Source organism: Prenolepis imparis, unplaced genomic scaffold, assembly GCF_030444845.1.
Source record: "Prenolepis imparis isolate NDT839.2.m4 unplaced genomic scaffold, iyPreImpa1.0 SCAF_11, whole genome shotgun sequence".
NCBI lineage: Eukaryota > Metazoa > Arthropoda > Insecta > Hymenoptera > Formicidae > Prenolepis > Prenolepis imparis.
This window is the reverse complement of record NW_028141169.1, coordinates 3,986,753-4,005,026: the sequence shown is the minus strand read 5'-3', so window position 1 is coordinate 4,005,026 and position 18,274 is coordinate 3,986,753. Positions and strand designations below refer to the sequence as shown.

Here is an 18,274-nt window from a genome sequence, read left to right as displayed (position 1 = left end):
AGTAGGACATTATAATAGATAAAAGAGAAAGATCTGATTTGTTCAAAGTTCTTTCTTGATATAATACAATCTCATGTAAGCATTAATAATTTACTTTACGGGTAAATAAAAATTTGATAAAATCAGAACAATTCTATAGTTAATCAAAGCAACGTATGAAATCAATGTTTGTTTTAGAGTAAAACTTATTATCTTTCAATGCAATGAGAAAAGATCATTTTTAAAATATCCTTATAAATATCCCAAAATTAAAAATTTAGCTTTCAAGATATATTTTAATTATATTAATAACTGCAAAATAAAGTAATATTAAAGACAAACTTATTCCGTTTTTTTAGAAATTAAACTAGAAATACTATGTCGATAATGTCAAAGATAAATAAGAAAAGAAAGAAACTTTGATACCAATTTAAAACTGGACGTGTAAAACACATTCGATAAAGCATCTCGATTGACCCAAAAATGCCAATCACGAAGACAGAAGAACGATTGGTGTCCTTAAACCATCTATTATCCTTTATCAAAGTATAGGACGTATAGAATATTGAGAATTGAAATTTATATCAACAGATTAAATCTATTTAAAAAATAGCGTGGATAATAACAATATTAATTTATAAAAAAAATATTATTGTATAATGTACTCATAAAATATAGTAAAATATATCATAATATATATTGCATTTACAATATAATAAAATACTTTGAAAGGACTATTAAAAATCAATATGTAATACAATTTAATACTTCGAAGATAATATTAAAAAATAAAAAAGATGAAAAATATATTCAAATTATTATATTTTACTATTTCTTTTAAATTGTCATACTACGTTTCGTTTTAATCACGTTATCAAATTAAGACAAATAGCATCATCCTTCCATTTCTATATATATAGGAATCAAGAAAAGTTTAATTCAGTTTTTGAGACTACAAATATTTTCTCATCCATATAATCGAAAAAATATTTTCGAGTTATATTCAGTTTTACTCACATAAATCACAAAGTGCATTATATACAATCAAATGTATGAATATTTTTGCAAGCAAAAATATATGAAACCACAATATATACAGGCAGACGAAAGTCACGGACGAATTCAGCGCGAACGTATAATTGCAGTTGAGCGAATACAATGGGTCGACTGTGAATTACGAGAGGCGAGAGAAGGATTGACTCCTCGCAGATTAATAACTTCCTTCCTCGCGCGCGGCCAAAGTTAGAGGCCCGTGACTAAATGCCGGGGAAAAGAAAGTTGGTCGTGAAACATTTATGTTGCCGCTCCCTTTTCAGACGAAAAGCCCCGCTTCTACAACCGCCTAAAACTTTCGACTTTTACGGTTCGCGAGCCCTTTGCATTGCAGGAAAGAGCAATAAACTAAAAGTCAAGGAAAATAAAATAAAAAATCTGAAAAATTATATTTAAATAAAATTCCACTTATGATTTAATCTGACAAGAAGATAATCAATGATAAAATTAATAATTTCTAATCTCGAATAATTTTCTACCGATTTAAATATATTGACTACGAGAATAATTTCGTTATAAATGTTATTGCATAAATTCGATGACATCGTTATTTTAACTTATTTTATTGATATTCATAATATATATCATATTTTAGATTTTTGACCCGATGTCTGTCTAAAATATCAATACGTTACAATTTTTTATCAGATTAAACGAAAGAGTGAGAAGTCGTGGTACTTATTTCTCATTTTGAACATTCGCGTATATCCTAATACTATATATTTTAATATACCTGTTCTATTTTTACAACAGAACGATCCAACGAGCGTTATTTCAACATAGAAATACGCTATTTTTGCGCAGCTCTCTCAATACAATTATTTATTAAATTGAGATATTGTAAATATCCTATAAAATTATTTTATGTAATGTTATCTCGCCTATTTATTATTGATAATATGTAATAACGATAACGTTTTCAAATTTTCTCTCGTTTAAATACATGAACTTAATTTTGAAGTATATCATTAACATTTTTATTCATTTCAAATCACTCGTACCAAGATAAATGTAATTAAAACGATTAAAAACAAAGTATATTGAATTTTTTAAAATTTTATCACGATATCGTTATCTCGAAAGTATACATGGTCTCTTATCGTATATAGTTAATTCGCGTTACGATAATGCCAACGTAATTCAGATCCGGCAATGCAACATAAGGGGACCCGGAACGGCTATGCCCGATAACCCGCCCCAAATCGATTTAATAAGAAAGTTATCGGTTATCGAGCTCACTAAATCCGGCAGTTAGTGAGTGTCATGGGCCATATTGGCTCGTTTATCTTACATAGTCGACTGTCTACCGAGAGCTATGGATCTATTTGATATTCTAGCTGTGCGTCCGACCACGCCGTCGACCACACTAACGGATCCGCGAGTTTCGTATTGGGAAAATACTACTGTAAATGTCACTTGGTATTATACGACGAAGGCTCCTGAAGTTTTACCACCCCGTCATTCGGCTTCGGTTTGTTACTTTATCGATTGTTTTTATCGCCGCGTAGAAACTTCACGAATTTATAAGGAAGAGTCCGAGAAGAGTCTTTATGTCTCAGAATTTCATCCTTTTAATTTCTCGCGCAATAATTAATATATATATAAAATATATATAATAATTGTTATGAAAAACACATATAGTTATCATTAATTTGATTTAATTCTCATTATTTTAATCAAACATTAATAATTTTGTTATTAATAAGTTATGTTGATATTATTTATAATAATTCGATGAGTCATGTATATTGACGATTAATTTGTATTATTCATAAAAATATTAGCGACAAAACTTAGTTTGCTTTTAATAAAATTTTTTTAATTTACGAATTTTTCCGATTACAATAAAATTGTTTCATCGATTTTAAAATTATTTTGTTAAATCGTTCAATCGTCAATGTATCAATCGCGATAAAAAGAGATATAAAAAGTAATATCACTGCGCGATGAAAATATATATCAATATGCCTAGAAATAAAATTTATATTTGTATACTTTCCTACAATATATAAATCTGTGTCATCTAGTATGTATTATAAGAGAGATCTGTTTCTACTGCTTTACAATGGCACTATTTTATCGATTGTCATATATCGTGTAGATATATAACATCCGCAAAAAATTAAAATTAAGATTAAAATATATAAAAATATAAATAATATAACACACGTGTAAATATAATCGTAAAATATTTGGCGTGATTCTATGCCCATGTTATTTTTACACGAAATTTATGAGTCCATAAATTTATTTGTACATACGTATGTGTGCGTATGAAACGTATATACAAAAAAATTTGCATGAAAAATGTTGTCAACTAAAACCGTGATAACGTACAACAAGGTAAAAAAAGCTTTTTATAACAATTTTTACCGAGGCAAGATATATACAATGTGTGTAAATATTGTTTATATATTGTTTTTCAGATTTATTATGAACTTCAATACAAATACTCTTATGTATCAATTTCTAATTAATAATCAAAAAAGAACAGAAAAAACGCTGTATTTAAATAGTACCAAAAAATCAAAATCCAAATATATTTCGTATATTTCAAATTTTAAGATAAATAACATGTAAGTACAAAAGACTGAGGATTTCACGAAACTTTTTGCACATTTGCATCATTAAAGCCATACCAAATAGAATACTAAATTGTTTTCCACTCTATATATACAATATTGCATTAGATTACATAAATTATCAAGATAAATATTCAGTGAGAATAATATTAATTAAAAAAGATTAAGAATCTCTTTGGCAACAGAACGATATTAAGATTTATTTTATTCTCTGGTTTTTTCGGAATGTTTTAACTTGGAAACAAATTTTTCTTATAGATGAGACACGTAACTTTAATTCTACAAAGATAACTTTTTGTAATGTGAAAGACGAGAAAGAAACTACGACGTAACGTAATATAAAAATCTTGAGAGTACTTGTTGAGATTGCAGGGAGTTACCGCGAAGGAATGCGTGCTTTCATTTAAGAAAATGAAAACAATTTCTTGGCGGTGCAGAAAAATCTGCTGCAGACGCCATCTTTCTGCCTCGTAGCATACGACGGAAATATTTTTTCCCCCGTTTTCGTCTTTAAAGGCAAATGGCGTTCATATAGATTAAAACGCGACGCATTCTATGCATAATGCGAGGTGCAAAAACGGAAGAGGTAAAAGAGGAAATGGAATCGCGTTGAAAGAAGGGAAAACATTTAGCAGTAATAGTCGGCACAGACGTCGCCTCATACTAAAAATTTGAAAATTCTTTTTCGTTTCGCTTTTGTAACAGAAACACTTTATAAAAAATATATTTAATGTTATAAATATATATTATTATATATATATGTATTCTTTGTTTAACAAGTGCAATGCAGAGAGAGATTAAAAATGATAAAATAAGAAAATATCAAAATGTTTTATAGCAAATATAAAATATCTTTATAGATTGTATTTAAAAAAACTTTATCTTCTTATAACATTTATAATGTTCTTTCATTTATCTCTCTCTCTCTCTCTCTCTCTCTCTCTCTCTCTCTCACATGATAAGAATGTATCATGCGAAATAAACATATGCTCGAATATATTATAAACTAATTCGATAACTATAACGTATACTGATCACATTTGTAAAAGTTATAAATTTATGAAAGTGTATCAGATATTGCGAAATGAAAAAGAACAGCTGCATTGGACGCGTAGAAATGGGTAGGTCCAGCGGGTTTATTCTTGAGCAAAGCAATCGTCGAACTAAAGAACAAGCTTGGACTCGGACGGAACGTGCCTTCAAGGCATACCGCGCAAAAATCAAGAAAAATAAAAGCACGACATCTGGCTAATTGAATCGAGACTGGCCCGCTTTGACCGTAGGTTGACTTTGTCATAGGGGAAACGAGAAGAGAATATCGTCTCGCGCTATGTGAGGCCATTCTTTTATAGACAATCACGCGCGAAAAAGAAATCAAAAAGAGCAAAATGTTATATAACATTCGAAGCTCGTATAAATGCGTCAAATATTTTGTAAAAAGCATTCACCAAATTATCACGCGTGTAGCTAGCGCAATTTAATGTTTAAATCTTCGGCAATTAGAATAGTTTGTATAGATTATTTAGGAATAAATTCCAAGAGATTCAAAGTTTCCTTCCAAAGATACATAACTATTTCTTTGAATGATTAGATTAATATTTTAAATATTATAATAACAAAACTATTTATAACAGATTTAAATTTTAGAACATTTTAGAAATAAAAATGTTACGATGATATACAATTTCTGTGACAAGAATCTGTTAAAAATCGGTTCTTCTAGCAAGTTTTATACAGAGTGCAACACTTCAGGATAATGCTATTTATATTACAGAGACGATATTTTAAATAACAATAGAAGAAAATGAAAGAGAAGCTTTCAAGAAAATGGCTAGTTTTTGGTCAGTAAGTGATAATAGCAGAACGAAAATTGGGAAAACGAATATCGTTCCGCTGAAGGAAGGATTCGTTGAGGCCGTTACAAGCAACTCACAATAACGACTTCGTGGCAGTAAAAGATCAAGGGAAAGAAATATACTGAGTGCTACGGTCTTGTAAATGTACTTAGGTATCAAAAGCTTATATAGTTTTCTAACATGCGAACTTTTAGGATAGATCTTGTGTGGATCCGTCGGATTAATGGAACAACTTTTTCAGCAAGATAGAAGAAAATAGTCCTGATATATTTATAAGCAGTTTCATATATATATAAAACGATTAATAATTATTATCAAAAAGTCGCACGATGCTTTATATTATATGAGAATGTATATGTTATATGAGCTAAATAAAATTTTATTTTAACAAAATATCAATCTAAGAATTGATTAATTATCTCTAATATTCTAAATCCAAAAATTATTACAAATTGAAATGATAGATTCAATATAAAATATAATTTAATAATTTTACTAGTAGAAATTTCTTTGAATTATAACACGATAGATGGGACAAGAATTATCAGTGGATCCGTATTTCATTATCCACACTATCTTAAGAGCATCAAAAAGTTTGCGATCGTTCCATCTTAATGCCGATAGCCGTAGCGCATTTACTCCATAGTTTTAACGGCAATAACTGGTCCCTCAAGTTTCCGCGACTGGTATTTAAGCACGTGACGATCGTCTCCGAAGAATCATACGTTATTACACGAGCCGCCGGCGTGGGAAGCACTTAAACTTAATCGATTATCGATGTTGCCTCTAATCCCGCTCAGACCACGAACGTCTAAAACCGTCGCATCGGTCGGGTAAGATTATACACGGCGAGATAATCGGTAGCCGCGCATGGGATGCCATTAATTAGAGCACGCGGCGCGGGGCACTTGGCCAGAATACCTTAATAGTTTGCTACGTTACGTAGTTATGTGCCGAGGAAAATCCAACACTCGCTTCGTGCTTTATTACGCGCCATTATTTCACTGTCTCTCCGATAAAGTTACTCCACTGATAAAAAAATCTATTATATTGGTTGAAGAACTTTGTTTCTGTGCAATAATAAGTCAAAATAAACAACGTCTATTACTGAGAAATGAATTAATTATGTTTCATTAATGTTATTTTTATCAAACTATCTTTAGACTTTAATATACTTCGTTATTTTCAATTTATTAAATCAATGTTCAAGATCTACCGTTTAAAGAATTACTGGGATGCTTAGAGAAATATTTTTTAATAAACGCATTAATTTGTTTAACAGCTAAGAAAATAAATATAACTTCATAGAAATTATACTGCAGTTGATACATATAAGCCTCTCAGAAGTCAAACTGTTCAACTTTATATTTTATAAATTTCTTAAAATTTTAGTACTCGAACACATGATTAATTCTAATACTAAAAAATTAAGAATCTATAATAAAATATTTTCGATAAAATTCAAATTATTTTGTGATTTTAATCTATCCTATATATTAATTCATTAAGTTTTCACAAAACTACGTTACATTTGCTACGCGTAATTGTTAAATTTAAATTATATAGATTCAAACTACGCATTAAATTACTACTCTTGTTATATTATCTGTTATAACAATATTTAAACTTAACTGTTTGCTCGTACTCATTAAAGAAAATTATGAAAATATTGTATATTTGGTGTTGCATTGTCTTTTTTTATTTATTAAACGTTTGAAAATACTTAATTATTTAGTTTTTAATTCGTGAAGTATTTTCTGTGGAGTAATTAATTTCAAGCTTTTACAAAACTTAAATAACTTAATGCTCGAACACGCGTGATATCTAGTCAGCTTTGTTCTTTTCGGGAGTATATTAATTATCACTCAAAGTGATGACAATAAATTTTGATCTACATGGCAGCACATGAGAGATACGTTAGCATATTGCTATCATTATATAGATATATGTCCCATGTTCAACTATACATATATTAAATGTAGGTACATATATATATTCTAATAATTATAATCGATTATTATAAGTCAATGATATATAATAAAATATAATATAAGAATTTTTAAATAATATAACTTCTCAAATAAATATAATTATTAGAAATATATATTAAAGAAAAAAAATATGATTTTATCTCCAATACATTTTATTCTATCGATATATTCTGGTACAAGAAATTCCAGAATATATGCCAATTTAACTTTCCCCCTTCTACTTTAAAAATCATAGAAATATAAAAATTTTTTAAAGACTTTATTTATTTAAAGAAAATGTTCTCTGTAAAAATACTAAATATTATGCAAAACGCTCGATAATTTATGCATACCAATTTACTCCTAATACTGCCATGTAAGGTAACAAATGCATGTCATATATTGCATTAAGTATACTTTATTTAATCTTCACAATTTCTCTCATATTATCTCATATTATTCGATACTTTGTTAATCTTTGTCTCCAAAAAACTAAGTTATATATTCAATTATTTTTCTTTAAAACTATAGCTCACACCACTATTTATTTTGTAAAAATAGCTTCGTATTTTTACGATATACAACCCTTACATTATTATCGCGCACTTTCTCACATTTTTCACGACTTTCTGACGCGAAATTCAATACAGTTACGGCTACGTGAAATAAATATTCCTCTCGGTCATTCTCGTAATGTCCGATGATTCCCAGCACTTATCCTGCGGGATACTCAATAACCGCGACGACTGGTTATACTGGAACTCACTCGCACGAAGCTACCATACAATCCTGACTGGACTGCGCCAGATGATGCCGCAGCCGACGCCGACGGGACGGCGTCTCGTTAACGAGAGGCACCGCCATTGTTTGCGGCCTAGTTCTGCCCGTCCGGACGATGGCTTTCTATGCCAAAGGTCCTGTCTGTCGATACTGTCACACGGCACGTGGACGCAATTTAAGTATTACCTCATTACGTCACTCTACCCCAGACGCCTCGTTGCGGAAACTTGGAAACGGCTGGCACAGCTAATGGACAGTTACTCGCGAAGGTGAAAGGGAGAAGGGGAGGAGGCGCATTATGTATGCATATTATGCGCGAGGGTTGCGAGCGGCCTCGAGAGATGCGACCTGGGAATAACATCCATTCAGACTGCGCGAGAAAAATGTAGAATACGCTATGTTGGTACATGCATTCACCGCGTTCTCTGTGTATCGTCCTACACTCTTGTAGATAACGTAATTATAAAAAATTAAAACACCGAGAATATTTAAGTCTCGTAAATTTCAGTTTCATAAGAAATATATAGGAATCTTGTCAAGTGTCTTTACCGCAAGAAATATTATTAGGATTTAGATCGCGCGCGAAATATATTTATTAGCTTTCCTCTCGTGAATCGAATTGAAAATTTTTTTGTTTCTATATTATGAGTCGCTTACACGGATCTATTTTTTTATGAATTATTTGTATAACCTTCATATATAAAAATTACCGTCAAGAATTATATCCGAGGTCTCGATTCTTTCCATTCTTCCATTTCTCTTTATGCGAAAAACTTATAATAAAGGAAACGACAGGTTCAAATTATTTTCGCGTTACGAAACGGTTTTTTTCATGGATAACTAAGAAATATGACACAATGCCTTTATCTACTCAACTTCGCGCTCATTCTTCATCTTCCTTCAGAGAATTACCTCGTGCCGTGTTACAAGCGGCATTTGTACGAAGCAGAATCACGGTCCGCACGTATATGCATTAGCTTGCGCTCTTATACTCGACGGAGAATTGAATTCCGCGGTAGCAATTTTTCATCTGTCAGCAAATAGTAATATTCAAGGATCTTGTGTATCACGGAAACATTTGAAACCGAGGCATTTTTACGCATTAGCGGGATTAAAAACGTTATTTATCATATTGGCTTTTAATAGACAATGTGTCTTATATATATTTACGTATATAAATTATGTCTGCTCAACGCAAATGCACAAAATAATGGAAAATAATTTCAATCTTTTTAATGTAGACCACTAGTCTGAGAGATATGAAATAGCAAAAGACTTTTTTAACTGAAGTAACTGTTAAAATACAACAATCATCAGCATAATAACTAACTTGGTACATTTGAGTCGCCGACTTATCACGCGGTAGAAAAGTAAAGTTGCAGCCGACAGAAACATTAATTTCAGTGGAAAGCCGCGGGAAACGTCTTCTCTCATTCATTTTCCTCGTGTTTTATCTTTTATTCACTCTCATATTTAGTTTGAATCAGAAGCCTTTCGTATGCATTAAGCTACAACGTGCTTACTCTTAACTGAGAAACGAAACTCGCTGTGACGATTTCGTAGTCGGGTGAAGCTGAAGTATTCACAACCGTGACAAAAAAAAAAATACTTCAAGCATTTCAATTTATGAATCGTAATTTTCTCAGTTTTATTTAGTCTCAAAACACTTTAGATAGTCACGCTCGTCCTCCTTGAATCATACCGTCTATATGTTCGTCTCTCAACTATTCAATCCGTCCACCTCTAGCTTTTTCTTTCCGAAATGACAGGGATCGCAAAATGATTTATGCGTCGCTCGTATGTCTTTCTTTGTCGTATGTCTTCCTGTTTCAAATTTATCTATTCCGACAGAGATTTTCCCATACCTCGCCCTGACGACATTCGCGACGCGAAGTTTCTATGAAATTCCTTGAGCATTCAGAACGCATATTTTCACGTACTTTTATTATACACCTATATTAATTTTTTATTTCTGTAATCTCGTATTTCAAATAAATATTTCAACTTGAAATTATGAAGAAATAATTTAATTCATATTATAATAAAATAAAAAATAAATAACTTCTGAATATAAAAAACTACTTCAGTTATAGGTATGTACATTTAATAAGCTTTTAAGTCATAAATTAATAAGCGCTGCAGCATTCGCTGTTATACTGTGCATTTTATGTTTTCGTTATATATAGCCAAATACATTTCTGCACATAATAATCAATAATAAACTCGTATATAATTGTAATGGCACATTATGAACGCAGTACGTAAATGTTATCACATTTATAATTTGTATGAAAACACATTGAGAGCCAGTGTAAATAAGTGTAGCACAAAAGAATTGGTCATAATACTAATTTCCAACTAAATACTATTGTAATTTTAACAAAATTACTTGGTAAATGCATGTTATGGGTCACCACATATTAACGATCAATACATGAATTCACAATGCATTCGTTACGCGATAGTGAATATTGATGGGACCCTATTAACATCGTTAACGACGTACTTATAATAATAGATACACAATCGTGCATATCGATTAATTGTGCGTGCAAATTGTATCTCGTGATCTGTCTGATTTATTGAAATATATTGCGAAACATTGTTATAAATGTCTTCGCTGTGTATAAAACGATAATTAAATTAAATTTTTTCTTTTCCTTTAAATATTTCGTATATATAATCCTATTTAAAATATTTTACATAAAATTCATTTCTTTAAAAATTTTCAAATTAAAAATAAATTTTTATATCAAGGTAAATAAATTTATGAGATGTCATAACAATCTCTTACATATTACTCGTGAATTTTTATAATTATTTTATTTTTTAATATAATAAGAAATAATTATAGAAATAAATAATAAATCAGATATCAAGCTATTTATAAGAATAAATTATACGAAATATTTTTTATTGTTGCATCTATTATCATTGTAAATTCAAATTTAAATTTTATAATTGTAATCATTAATCAAAAAAACTTTACTCTTTCCACGTCTCTCTCCTCTGGCATTCTCGATACAATATTAATAAATTGATTACCTCGAAATTAAAATCTAAAATAATTCAGCACTTACCGATACGATGCGCTACGACGTAATTGTAATACATGTTGATCTGTAAAATATAAATTTATATTCATATTATATATAAAGTAGTTTCCAAAACTACTAATAATTTTAAAAATAATTATTACGCGCAATTGAATTTTTTATCTTTATTTTAAACAGTTATTTATTGAAAAATAAAAAAATTTTGTTCAATATAAATTGTTATAAAATATAATAAATAAAAATATAATTTTTTTATGAAAAATTATCTAAATAATTATATAGGAGAGAATTTGTTAAACAATAATTAGAATATTTTATATTATAAATCTATATAAAAATATTAATAAAAATATGTTTTATTAAATATTTTAAGTATTTAAAAACAAATCTAAGATACTTTTTAATCTGCATTATATACAACAATGTGTAAAATCGATTATTATCGTGAAGATAGAAAAACAATTTTACAAATAACAAGTAAAAAATCAAGTCTTAGATTACTCACCGTAGAGTTGCTCCGGCGTTGCCCGATGCCCCCCCGGGCCTCCTCCTCCTCTCTTGTTCTTTGTGGTTTTCTTCATCGCACTCACACGCGAAAACACAATTAATTACGATCGCCCGCTCAAAATAAATACAACGAAATCACTCGACACTTTGCACACGGCACTCCCGATGTTGATCGCACGCGAAACGCTCTTTATTATATTGCGATAAGAAAACAATAGAAAAACTATAGTTGCATTAAGTTATGATATCCTCTCGGTGCTCCGAAATCACGAGATCTACGCGTCTCTCGCCGCGACAACGCTAGTAATGTAGGTTAGGTTAGGTTAGAGTCTCACTTTAGAATGATTATGATAATACAAATGTGAGTAAATATACAAATAAATATTAAAGTTTTGCAGAATGCAGCATTCCAAAAATGTAGTTACATATATGTTAGTTACATATAACACAATATATTTACCGTTTTATCGATTATCGATTTGACTATTTGCATGATAAAGTTCGATTGAACGCTCATCTTCTATTACTCGATTAACAAACATATATTCAGAAACACTTGTAATACGCGTTGTAATGCAGCTCGATTTAAAATCGACGTCTTCTCTATACTTAAATATCGCGTCAACTAAATGCGTACTATGCGAGTTAACGGCTAGTTCATATATATACGTACTTTCGGCAAACATAACCGCGATTCAATGTAAGTCGAAATACTCGTTTCAATAAATGGCCATTGTCTCGATACACTTACGAATTGTTAATGATGAATGTTAATTGCTCAGGCGGATCGATAATCCGAAATCGTTCGTAACTGATCGCATATTGGATATCCTCTAACATTTGTCGCGGTATTTCGAAATATAATGCGGAGCGTCTCCCGCTCTCACCCTCTCGCTCCGAGTCTCGTCAAGTGACTGATCTCAAGGTCGCCGGCCGCGAGCCGCGGCGCGTCCAATTACAACCTAACCTAACCCGTATACATATTTATGTCACGCGCGTAGTGAGAATTAAATACCGTGAGATATCGGCGATTTTATCGTGATTAAATCCCTCAAACTCTATCGCGGGAATAGACAAGAAGGTATGTAAAGCGGCCATGTATTTTCGGATATTGCATTCTGCTTTTACCTCGTATATTTATATATTCACATTTATTCACTTGTATTATAACACTGATCCTAAAACGAAAAGATACATTACGTACAGCGTCGTCTCGGCGAGATACGGTTACATTTGATTTCGGAGCGTTCTGCGTAATTTAATACAGCTACAGCAGTTTCACGTTCTTTTCTTCTACTCGCTTCTTTGCCAATTTTAAATTAATCGTTGATAAACTTGCAATGTTACCAATTAGCTAAAGCTAAACATTTCTGCAATATGGCCAACGGCAAAGTTTAGAAAGTTAGAAATGTTGATGTTGGTCAAACTGCAGGATGACCAACATCCAGAAATAAACTAACTGTATTAAAGTATATAATTTTTAAATTTCGCTGTTGGTTATACTGCAAGTTAACCAACGATTAAATTTCGCTGGTACTAACGGACATTGTCGCGATAAATGTGTGTCTCGTGCGATCAACATCGGGAGTGTCGCGTAAAGTGCCGAGTAATTATTAATTATCGTATTTATTCTACCGATGAGAGCGCGCGCGCGCGCGCGATCGTAATTAATCGTGTTTTCGCGTGCGAGTGCCATGAAAAAGCGGCAAAGGGTAAACAAGAGAGGAGGAAGCAACTCCACGGTGAGCAATCCAGGACTTGATTTTGTTACTTATTTAAGAAATTGTTTATCTTCACGATAATAATTCATTTTCGTATACATATATGCATATTAAAAGTATCCTTGATTTTTTTTTAAATACCTGAAATATTTAATAAAAATATTTATATCAATATTTTTCCATAAATTTATATATGAAGTATTCTAATATTGTTTTTATATATAAAATTCTCTCTTATATAATTATTTAGATAACTCGTTCATAAAAATTAAATTTTTATTTATCATATTTAATAAAAGTTTATATGAAATAAAATTTTTTTTCCGTAAATTAATCTCTTCAGTAAATATCTGTTTAAAATACGAATAAAAATTTAATTGTGCGTAATAAATATATTTAAAAATATTAATTATTTTGAATACTACTTTATATATAATATAGATATATATTTTGTTTTACAGACAACGTTGTGTGATACAATTTCGCTGTTGTGCATCGTATCGGTGAGTGTTAAATTATTTTATATGCTAATATTGCAAGGTAATGGATTTATAAATATTATATCGGGAATATCAGAAAAAAAAATGAAAGGAGATTAAAGTTTCTCTTTACTATCAACATAAAAAATTTTAATTTTAGAATATTACTGCAATGAAAAATATTCTATGTTATATATTCTTATAAATATAGCTTGATTTGAATTTACTATTTATTTTTATAATTACATATATTTTATTATATCATATTTTATTTTATCATAAAAGAAAATAAAAATTTCAAATTAGAAATAACGAAAGAATGTTATAAATATAATATTTCACAAAGATCCATTGGCTTGAAATAGACTTTCGATTTAGAAATTGATGTTATAAAAAGAGTTATACACATACTATAATTAATGAAGATAGCGAATATCTTTATACAAAATCAAAAGAGATAATATAATAAAATATACACAAATACATACTCAACTACGTAAATTCTTGCTTTTTCAATATAAGTGTAAATAAATAAAATTCTCAACTAAATACAATTCTTTAATATATATTTTTATATGAAATGTGCGAAGAAAATAATCAAGAAAACACACATTTTTATGTGTACATTTAAGCATGTGTAAATATTTCAATCTAAATGAAGCCCTCTCTGGATCGTGACTTTTGACAAATTATTCTTTCTTTGAAAAACAAATCTTAAATAATATCACGATATATATAATTTTTTAATATCAATTTATGGATGACTGTTAAAAATATTTATTAAAAATTTAATCGGAAACAAGAACAAAAATATCGAGCGGAGTTCTTTTCGAATTCTGATTGTTAATAAACTATTTTTATTGCTACATATTTAAAAAATTGCAATATAGTATTTTTGTTTTGGACATTACACGCGCTGATTTTTCATAAACATTTTAAAATATCAATATTTCTTATTCATTTTGGGATAACTTCAAGCTTTTTATAATAAGCCTATATATTTTTATCAATTTTATAAATTTATACATATACATATATGTAGCTGTATATTAACGAATTTTAGATTCTCATTTCGTAAACGTTTCACATTTCGATAAGCTGTGAATAAGCTTGAAATAAATATAACATTGCAATTATATAAATTTTATATTCATATAGTAAAAAATCTGCGCTTCTTTAGACAACTTGTGAGGATAAAATAGGCCTCTTGCATATCTATGTAGATACAGCCGACAGATCGTAAAAAGTGAATATCGATTACTCCGGAATTGTAAAAGAGATTCGTATAACGAATCTAGGAATAACTGCTCCGTATCTTTTTTATATGAAAAAAACGGCCAAGTCTAAATCAATTTTTATGCAAATTAGTGAGTTTTCGTGCTGCTGGTTTCCGAAGCTTGTCGTGGATTTTCATTCATTGATTTACACTCGTTTATACGAGAACGTTCGTATGTGCGTATAAATATATGGATATGTGCGTATAAATATATGGATACGTACATATGAATAAATGAAACTGCATCCGTGACTCTCGCGAGCTCTAGCGCGCATACTTTATAGCGATCGATGCAACACACATTTACGTGCTTGGGCACGATGCATACGCATTGAATGTGTGCGAATATCGATGAAGTTTGTCAAACAAATTGCTTATATCGACGTCTGTGTATTGTTGAAATACATTTCATCTGACGGCGTTGACGTATGGTGTAAATCGAAATTAGACATTTTCAGGCGCGACGTATTTCGAGGGGCGAGATCATTTTTTTTTTTTTTTTCTATTCGAGTCGCACATATTTTTTAGATCGATCGTCACTTGACGCTTTGCAAGTTGCTGGAAATATAGTTCATGCATTATACACGCACGCTCGCGTTTATAACAAAACGCGTGATGGACAATATTGTCGATACTATTTATTTCTATGGTATAACAGCGAGAGATAAGTGTGAGAAATACATTCTATTTTCGAATATAGCACGATAAAACATATTTTTGTTTTGCACGACGTATATTTTTAAAGCTGATTTATCAACAAAATCGGTATTTCTTTTATTAGATTGCAATTCTTCATTTACGTGTATTTTTACAATATTTATTACTAAACATTAACTCAAACATCATGAATAAACGCAGTGATATATGTATGAGAAATAAAATTAAATATGATCAAATTGTAAAAATATTTGGCATTTCTAAATGATTAATCTATTATTTCTTAATCAAGGTTTCGCAAATCATTCTTGTGATACAAAATATTATCATATACTGTTGCATTTAGATAGGTTTTTCTCAATTTTGATACAAGAATAGATTCCTTCGTAGAATTATTTACAATTTTATTCATCCTAAAGAAATCGTGTAATTAACAATCTCGTTTATTCGCGCAAGAACGTTTCCGTTGTAACATCGCGATATCTCAATCTGTTGTCGAAAAGAATCGTTCGCAAACATCTCGCATGTTGTAACTGTATGCTATATACTTATCGAAATATCCGCGTACACCTCGGACAAAGATAGCGTAGGTTGAGAGGAGTGTTGTGTGTGTGGTGGGCGGAAAATCCGAGCCCTTCCCGCGTTCTCTGCGCGAACACAACATGATCAGTTCTCGAATGCGTGAAACAAACATTGCCCTATAAGCGACGATCGTTGTTTACGGGATGCTGACACGAGGTATAATAATCATTTTACGATACGAAACAATCGCCTCGGCAATCTGTTTCAACTAACCGATCTGTTTCGATCTGTCGAGCATAAGAGCGGCGATAAATCCTGCGCTCAATAAGCAAGACGAGTTACACCCACCGGTTATCGAGAGAAGCAGGCTACTATATATGCTATAAAAAGTTCAATGACACGCAATATACAAACTGTATAAACGTATAAATTACTGTATCATGCGACTTGCTGCAGGAATAAATTCAATACTCAAAACTTCAATTAAACGTATCTACACATCTTTAAAGAGTCGTACTTTTAATAATCACATGCCTTCTATAAATTATATATATTTTCAAAGAATAAAATTATTAGAAAATAAAAAAATATAAGAAGTTGCAAATATGTCAAATATTCTACAATTAAACGTGTCTATGTATTCAAAGAGATAAAATGGTTATTATATAAGCATTTCTCCTTTAAAGACAAATAAATACATCTTAAAAATGCTGTAAAAGCAATTTTCAAAACCTTGAAAAAGCTGTCATTTGGAAACAGGATGAAATTGAACATGTCCCGAAATTACATGAAACCTGAAATGAGTTGCACAGAGTTTACAGCTGATATGTAAAGTCCAATCCGTATTGATTGATGCATGAACTGCTATCCGACAGGAAATTATAGTTTAATTATTTATGCTATACGCAAGCGGAACGTTCCTTGTGGCATTTTAGATTCTCATCGGATTAAACGCGTGTTGCGATGTGCATCGATTTAAATACCGCATAATATTAATCGATGCTTACGAATTTATTATTGTTTCGTAACGGAAGTGCACATACACATGCATACAAACGCGGAAACGTGCGCTCGCGTGCATATTTGCCGGCGTATTAAATGTTACACGGCGACGTTAAATCGTACATCGATATATGTATAAAGGTCACTCGTGATTTACTACGTACGGAAGCAGGTGCGGCGCGACTATAATCTCTGTAAGCGGACAAAATTGCATAACGCCGTTTGTTGCGATAAACTCGGTGACATTTCTGTCGGTTCTTTTCACGCAATATAGACACACGCGCGTCCTGAATTTTCTCTCTCTCTTTTTTTTTTAATATAATATTCCGTAAAGATTACATCCTGTCGAAACTCGTTTCGAAATAAAAACTTGTTTTATTTTCATTGCATGTTTTGAAAGAAATTTGCACGTTCAACATACTTTTACGGGTTCTTGTAAATCAAATGCGATTGCATTTATTTTCCATATAATAATCTTACTTGATGCTTTCGCGGATTTCTGGAGCAGCACACAGGCGCGATGCCGAACAATGATGAATGTATTACGATTCACTATATGAAACACATTATATGCCATGTTGAAAAACGAAAAAAGAAAGATTTAAAATAGAAGCGAAAACACGATCTATATATATACACAATGCATAACCGCTCGCAATATTGGAAAAGAAACATCGTCGACCACGCGAGAACGATTGCCCGAGGCGGACAGCGAGCGCAAAATTTATGATATGTATTGAATTTAATTGAAGCCACCGAACGCGTTTTTATTCTCCTGCTTTATGACATAATAGGACATCTAAAAGAAAAAAGTATCGTTAAAAAGTATGAAAT

The 18,274-nt window shown here is 30.8% G+C and overlaps 1 protein-coding gene and 1 long non-coding RNA gene across 10 annotated transcripts in view; one reads left to right on the top strand and one right to left on the bottom strand.

Moving 5' to 3' along the window:
- Window positions 1-18,274, bottom strand: part of LOC145942533 (dystrophin, isoforms A/C/F/G/H) — a 429,734-nt gene that overhangs the window by 137,146 nt on the left and 274,314 nt on the right. The window lies entirely within an intron of this gene.
- Window positions 13,330-18,274, top strand: part of LOC145942537 (uncharacterized) — a 38,437-nt gene continuing 33,492 nt past the window's right edge. The window contains exons 1-2 of the long non-coding RNA XR_014426372.1: window positions 13,330-13,525; window positions 13,966-14,007. This is a non-coding gene — a long non-coding RNA (uncharacterized LOC145942537). The remainder of the gene's footprint in view (window positions 13,526-13,965; window positions 14,008-18,274) is intronic.